Source organism: Primulina tabacum, chromosome 7, assembly GCF_025594145.1.
Source record: "Primulina tabacum isolate GXHZ01 chromosome 7, ASM2559414v2, whole genome shotgun sequence".
In the NCBI taxonomy this organism is placed as follows: Eukaryota; Viridiplantae; Streptophyta; class Magnoliopsida; order Lamiales; family Gesneriaceae; genus Primulina; species Primulina tabacum.
This window is the reverse complement of record NC_134556.1, coordinates 4,293,705-4,301,241: the sequence shown is the minus strand read 5'-3', so window position 1 is coordinate 4,301,241 and position 7,537 is coordinate 4,293,705. Positions and strand designations below refer to the sequence as shown.

At 31.0% G+C, this 7,537-nt stretch overlaps 1 non-coding gene across 1 annotated transcript; it reads left to right on the top strand.

Moving 5' to 3' along the window:
• Positions 1 to 2,058: 2,058 nt before the first annotated feature.
• LOC142552438 (small nucleolar RNA R71) lies at positions 2,059 to 2,169 on the top strand. The gene has a single exon (XR_012821769.1). It is a non-coding gene; the product is annotated as a small nucleolar RNA R71 (small nucleolar RNA).
• Positions 2,170 to 7,537: the final 5,368 nt, after the last annotated feature.

Sequence of the window (7,537 nt, the reverse complement as noted above, 5' to 3'; positions counted from 1 at the left end):
ATATGTGGATTTAACCTTCTTTGTGGTTATTGATATGTTTTAGCATTTTCTTCCAAGTGAATTTTATGTGTACAAATTAAAGGATTCATATCTTTTATATCTTTCAAAGTCCATCCAATTGCATTTTATATATTTTTAAGTAATTTAATCAAATCTTCTTCTTGATTTGGCAAAAGAGTGGAAGAAATTACAATATGAAATGTTTTATTTTCACCAAAAAATACATATTTCAATTCTAATGGTAAAACTTTTAATTCAAGTTTTGTATTATCATCTTTTTTAAAATTATTTTTAGACTCAAAACTTTCTATTGAAAAAACTTTAGATTGTTGATTTAAGTTTTCTTCTTGTATATTTTCTTCCACAATTGTTTCAATTTCATTATCATATTCATTTTCATTAATACTTGGTTGTTTACATAAATTGAACACATTAAGTTCTAGAGTCATATTTCTAAAAGACAATTTCATTATTCCATTTCGACAATTATTTAAAGCATTTGAAGTTGCTAGAAATGGTCGTCCCAATATTACTGGAATTTCATTATGTACTTCTATTGGTTGTGTATCCAAAACAATAAAATCTACAGGATATATGAATTTATCAACTTGAACCAACACATCTTCTACAATACCTCTAGGTATTTTGATTGACCTATCCGCCAGTAAGAGAGTAACAGAAGTGGGTTTTAATTCTCCTAAATTAAGTTTTTCATAAACTGAATAAGGAAGTAAATTCACACTTGCTCCCAAATCCAACAAAGCTTTTTTAATTTTATTTTCTCCAATAATACATGAAATTGTTGGACAACCAGGATCTTTATATTTTAAACTAGAATTATTTTGAAGAATAGAACTTACTTGTTCAGCCAAGAATGCTTTTTTCTTCACATGCAATTTTCTCTTTACAGTACATAAGTCTTTTAAAAATTTTGCATAAGAAGGTACTTGTTTAATAGCATCTAATAATGGAATATTTATCTTCACTTGTTTAAAAACTTCATAGATATCAGAATCACTTTTTTGTTTTTTATGATTTGTTAATGCATGAGGAAATGGTGGAGGTTTATTTGACTTATTTACTATTTCAGATGATTTATCATTCACCATATTATTCTTAAAATTTAAGGTATCATCATTCTCAAAAGTATCAGGATTATCATCCTTACTCTTTGATTTTAAATGATCCTTGTTTTCATTACTATATGGATCATTAACTATTTTACCACTTCTAAGGGTAATAACAGATTTTATTTGATCAATTTTTTCATTTTTTAATTCTTGATTTTGATTTTTAGGATTAGGTTGAGGTTGAGATGTAAATTTCCTTTTTTCATGAATATTAAGTGCAGATGCAAAATTTGCAAGAGTTTCTTTCAAATCACTCATAGATTGACTGTTTTGAATATTGATAGACTCTTGCTTTTGGATAAATGCATGAATTACATCTTCAAAGTTTTTTCTTGGAGGTGTAACATAAGGAATATAACCTTGATGATTTTGGTTATTTTGAAAATATTGTTGTGACGGTTGTGCATTATTATCATTCCTCCAACTAAAATTAGGATGATTTTTCCATCTAGGATTATATGATGGTGAAAAAAGATCTAGTATTGTTTTTTTATAATTATTAACATAATTTGCTTGTTCATGGAGACATTCTTTAAATGAAGGTAATGTTGGACAATCTTTTGTAGCATGATCATCTGTATAACATATATGACAAACAATTTCTTGAATACTTTTTAATTGACCACTCTTTTTCATTTCTAATGACTCAATTTTTCTTGCTAAAGATGCAAGTTTAGCTTGAATATCTATATCATCTTTAAGATTATAGATACCATCCCCATTTGTTGAATTATTGTTTTTAGTTGTTGGTGGTTCTATTGTGCCTATATTATCCCGATTTTGAGCATTTTCTGCTAATGAATCCAAATATTCCATAGCTTCATTTGGGTTTTTATCTTCAAAAGTTCCATTACACATGAATTCTATCATTTGCCTATCTTTAGGTATTAGACCTTCATAAAAGTGAGAAACTATTCTCCATGTTTCAAAACCATGATGTGGGCATGTATTAAGTAATTCTTTATATCTATCCCAACATTGATAAAACGTTTCTCCTTGTTTTTGAGAAAAAGTTGTAATTTGTCTTTTAAAAGAGTTTGTTCTATGGGAAGGGAAAAACTTTTTGAGAAATTGTTGTTGCATTTCTTCCCATGATCTTATTGAACTTGATCTTAAATTTTGTAGCCACGTTTTAACTTATCTTTTAAAGAAAAAGGGAAAAGCTTTAATCGAACTATATCCATGCTACAATTTGATCATTATAAGTGTTGCAAAGTTCCTCAAATTCTCTTAGATGCAAATATGGATTTTCAGAATCTAAGCCATGAAAATTTGGTAAAAGTTGAATAATTTGAGGTTTGAAGTTGAAATTAGATGCATCAGGAGGAAAAACTAAACAAGATGGGGCACTAGTTCTAATAGGGTTCATATGATGCCTAAGTGTTCTTAATTGATCATGTTCTTGATTATTATTATTATTATTATTATTATTATTATTATTATCTTGATTATTTGAATTATCATCCATGTTTATATTATTTTCAGATACTCGAATAAGTCTACCACTTTTTTTTCGACTCCAAATACTCATACAAAAAAAAAAAAAACAACACAATACTTATAAATAAAACATAATTAACAAATATAAACTTAATTTATACCTCCCCGGCAACGGTGCCAAAAACTTGCTACAACTTAAATAATAATTCACCCAAGTGTAGGTTGTCTGCAAATAATATATTTCGTAAGTACGAGATCGATCCTCAGAGAGGTTATTTTGAATTTAAATTTATTAATTTATAGATTACCAAATGCAAGAATGAAGTTTACAAATTATATATTTTATCAAGGCTTGAGGATTTATTCTTGGTTTATGTAATATTGTTTAACTAAAAGTAAAACAAAAAAAACCACCATAAATAATGGTTCCAAGAAAATTAAACACACACATAATATAATATAGTTCCCACTATAGAAAATACCGAATTAATCGATATTTATATATCGTACCTATGATTATAATTATAACTATATAAATAAATAATTTCATAAAGTAAATGTTAAATTAAATCATTATATTTCATTTAGAACAACCGGCAGAGCCACGCTATTTCCTAAATGAAATATATTGATTTAATAAGTTAGTTGCGGTAAAGTAAAAGTTAGTTGCGATAAAGTAAATGTTAGTTGCGGAAAAGTAAAAGTTAGTTGCGAGAAAGTAAAAGTTAGATGCGAAAAATAAAAGTTAGTTGCGATAAAGTAAATGTTAGATTGTTAGATGTTAGTATTAAATCATAATATTTCATTTAGAACAACTGGCAGAGCCACACTATCGTCTAAATGAAATATTATGATGTTATTATATAAATAAATATATATATATATCTATATATATATAATAATAAGTGATGAAATATTTATTGTATCAAAATTAAACAACAAATCAAGATAACCACTTTAATGGAATCAAGCATTTGATGTAAATTGATAACAACAAATAATTCAATTTTACACCTACAATAAAAATAAGTTAGCTAAATGAAAAGAAATAAAGAAAGAATATACAAAATATAAACAATCTTACTTCACCAAGAATGCATCATCTTCACCTTGACATAATAGATTTAGCTTGCCATAAGCTTACTTTTGATCAACACTAAAATATCACTCATAGTTGAGAACATGAAAGAAAATATATTGGAACTTAGAACTTTGATACACACTCACACTATATTTTACAATGAGATAGAATGATTCTCAACCTAGCACAAGGCCTCTATTTATAGGCCAAATGAGAGAAAGGGTCAAAATTTTTATTAATGCCATGTAGTTGCAATAGTATTCTTTGTCTCCTCCAAGTTCAATTCCATGTCCCTTCTTTCAATGCTTTGTTCCACGACTTTAATCACCGAATTTGACTCTGCTCAAAACGGCAAACATGAGGGGAATTGTCTGTAGATGAATTTGGCCACTTGGTTCACCTCATTTGGTTAAATATTGAAATAGTTATGATTTTTTTACTATATGCTGGTCATAGTAAAAGTAAATTTGTCCTCCTTTTGATATTTGCACAATTTGATCATCTTATTGAACTTTTTAGGCAATCATGTCTTCTGCAAAGTTGTAGATAATTTTTCAAGGATTCCAAACATATTTGAGTCATCTCCATTTGAATTTTCTAGCTTGAGTTATCATTATTTTACCAACACGTAGAAAACCTGAAAATAAAACATGTTTAGTAAGACAATTAAATTTAAACAAACAATACTAAAATAAAATCATTTTATAATTTTAATGAAGCTTAAATTTTAAAATATCCGTTTTAACATATAATAAATTATTAATTTTAAGTTTCATCAATAGCTCTTGATGAATTCCCTACGAACTTTCTTTAAGAACTCTTTTCTTCAATCCTTCTAATTAGGTCTACGACTAGAAGATTTGTTCCTCTTCTAAAATTTTCACTAGAAAAATTAGAAGAAGTTTTTACGTAGGAGATCGAAATTTGAGAGGCGGCTCAAACTCCTTTTCAAGAGAAGGTGGCCGAAATTTTCATGCTTTGGGAGAGGGGAATTTTGAAAATTCCAAGGTGGAGGCTAGGGTTATGACTTGATCACTACTATTTATAATTAAGCCAAAATCTTATACACATAATTAATATTAATGGGCTTGATTAATTAATTGGGCTAGTCAAACTAGTTTAATTAATTAATCAAAGTCCATTAAGAACTTTAATATGTTTGACTTGTACTCCTACAAGCCCATTAAACATTCTTTCCACTAATTTTAATTTAATATTTAATAAACTCAACCTTTGAGCTTAATAAATTAAATACATTATAAATTCAACATTTGAATTTAATATTTAAATTATAAATTCAACTCCTTGAATTTTATCACCTCCAAGATTTAATATTTAATAAACTCAACTTTTGAGTTTAATAAACTAAATTCTCAGATTTTATAAATTCAACTCTTTGAATTTATTCTCCTAAAATTTTATAAATTCATAGATTCAACTTCTTGAATTTACTAACTCATAAATTCAACTCCTTGGATTAATTTTTCTCAAAATTTAATTATCATAAATTCAACTCCTTGAGTTTACTATATCCTAATATAAATTCAACTCCTTGAATTTATTCTCTCAACGGGAACAAACGATCCAGTGCTTGTGTGACCCTCAATGGTTCAGGGATACAGCTAGCCGTGGGTTCACAACTCTTTGTGATTCAGAATAACATTTATTCTTATTCGGACTTACCCTAGTTAGCCCCATTCTTTGCATCAACACCTTGATCAAGAATGTCAGAACTCGTTTCTGATTGCACCCACCGGATCATGGTAGGAGCGTCTAGTAGCATCGCCCCATGATCCCCTAGGTATCACTGCTAGTGACTGCAAGAACCAGTCGATTATGATTACCGTACACTACGGTCCCTTCATCTCATATATCCCGATCGAATCTGCAACTATTGGTTCATCGAGGGTTGTATAATAATTCGATAACTATGTGATAACTATAAATAGTGGCATCGCATGTACGATTGGAGAACTCCTTCTCTAACGTACATCTCATATTCTGGCCAGAGATTCCACTCACTATTATTAAATCAGATCACATAGGATATCCACACCCGTAGGTGAGCGTGAATCCCCGACTACAATGCACTAGCTCCTATATGTGTCGTAACTGTACTCCTCCTCGCCACCTGATGACTCTCCTGGATCCGGTAAACGAGTCAAAGCACAGCCCTAGCATATAGAGTGTGGGGACCCGAACCTTATTCGTCTTCTTAATCATTTTTCGGGAATAATTAAATCAATTAAGATAAACAGGGTCTAAATTTTTTTTAAAATACAAGAGTACGCAACATATGAAATAAATCTGATTTCATTTACAAGATCAATATCCAGATCTAATTACAAGTCCTGTACAAAAGTAAATCATAAAAAAATATTGTTCATTCATTACATGTCAAGTAATGAAACAGATCTACTTCTAAGTCCGGATCTCCACGCTTACTGTCCTCTCTCATCCTCTTCTTGACCCTGATCATGTCCCACCTATTGTCATGCACACATACAAACAAGACAACAGCCGGATAACTCCGGTGAGAATATAATCCCAGTATAAACAATGTAGACATGCAATCATATAAACAGATATAAAAGCATGAAACAGATATCACTAGCATGTATCAAATCAGAAAGACATGTATCGATAAACTGTAAATAACTTGTGACTCGTCATCTCAGACTCGACTCAGCTCTAATCTAGGGATCCCGGTTCCTGGACATTGTCTCATATATCGAATCTCAGCGATAGGAATAAATCAACTCCTAAGCAAACATCGATATAAACCAAACATCCAGTATCTTGGCATATCCGCCACAGACTTGGCATATCCTGCAAAAGACTAGGCATCTCCGCCCATGACTCAACACACGCTTCGCTATAAGTCAATAGAATAAGCATCTCAATCTCAGACATTGCGACATAACGAGGTAATGACAATTAAGTATGTGATTTTGGGAAACTCAAGTTAAATCAAACTCGAGTTGTGCAATCCCGGACCAACATTGGTTTATACCTTTCTGTTCTGTAAATCTGACTCTGTCAAAGTCTCGGATTCAAAGCCTGTCAATATCAATCTGGAAATGACAATATCAAGGAGTATAATATCAATACACTACTAAATCAACACTAGATATAATCAGAACTCAATCAAATTCTGTTTCAACAGCATAACTGCCCAATCTCAATATACCCAGTGTTACGAATCAACAGATATCAATTTCCACAACTCAGAATCAATAACAATACAAATCTGATATCAAATCTCAATCAAATCTATTCCAAAATCATAACAATTCCATATGGTATCTGTTCTTCAATCCGGTTTTGATTATACAATGTCTAACATATCAAGAACACCATATATGAATCATGTCCGATTCCTCCAATATCATAAATTCAAATCATATCAAAACGTAGTAAAACTTACTTCCCGTTGCAGCTCTCGTCAATAGAAACACAGTACTGAAGTCGGATTGAAAATCGGACGGACGGATCGTTCAAAATTGCAATACTAATCTTCGAAGAAACTTGCAATATTCCACTGCGTCTTTCTCGTTTCTTTGCTGGGAGGAAATGAATGAATATATATATATATACTTCAACTTGCATGCTGAAGACAAGTGGCTTAGTTTCCAAGTATATCAGGCGGCGCTCGGGCGGTCGAGAACTACCGCTCGGGCACAGAATGTTATGTCCGAGACAATTCTTGTTGTACACTAGCGCTCGGGCGGTCACAAACTACCGCTCGGGCGCCGAACCTTCTGTCCAAGTACTCGGCTTGTAACACACTGGCGCTCGATCGGTCATTTTCTATCGCTCGGGCGCCACACTTTCTGTCCAAAGTTTTAATCATGTGAAGCATTGGCGCTCGGGCGGTCATTTTCTA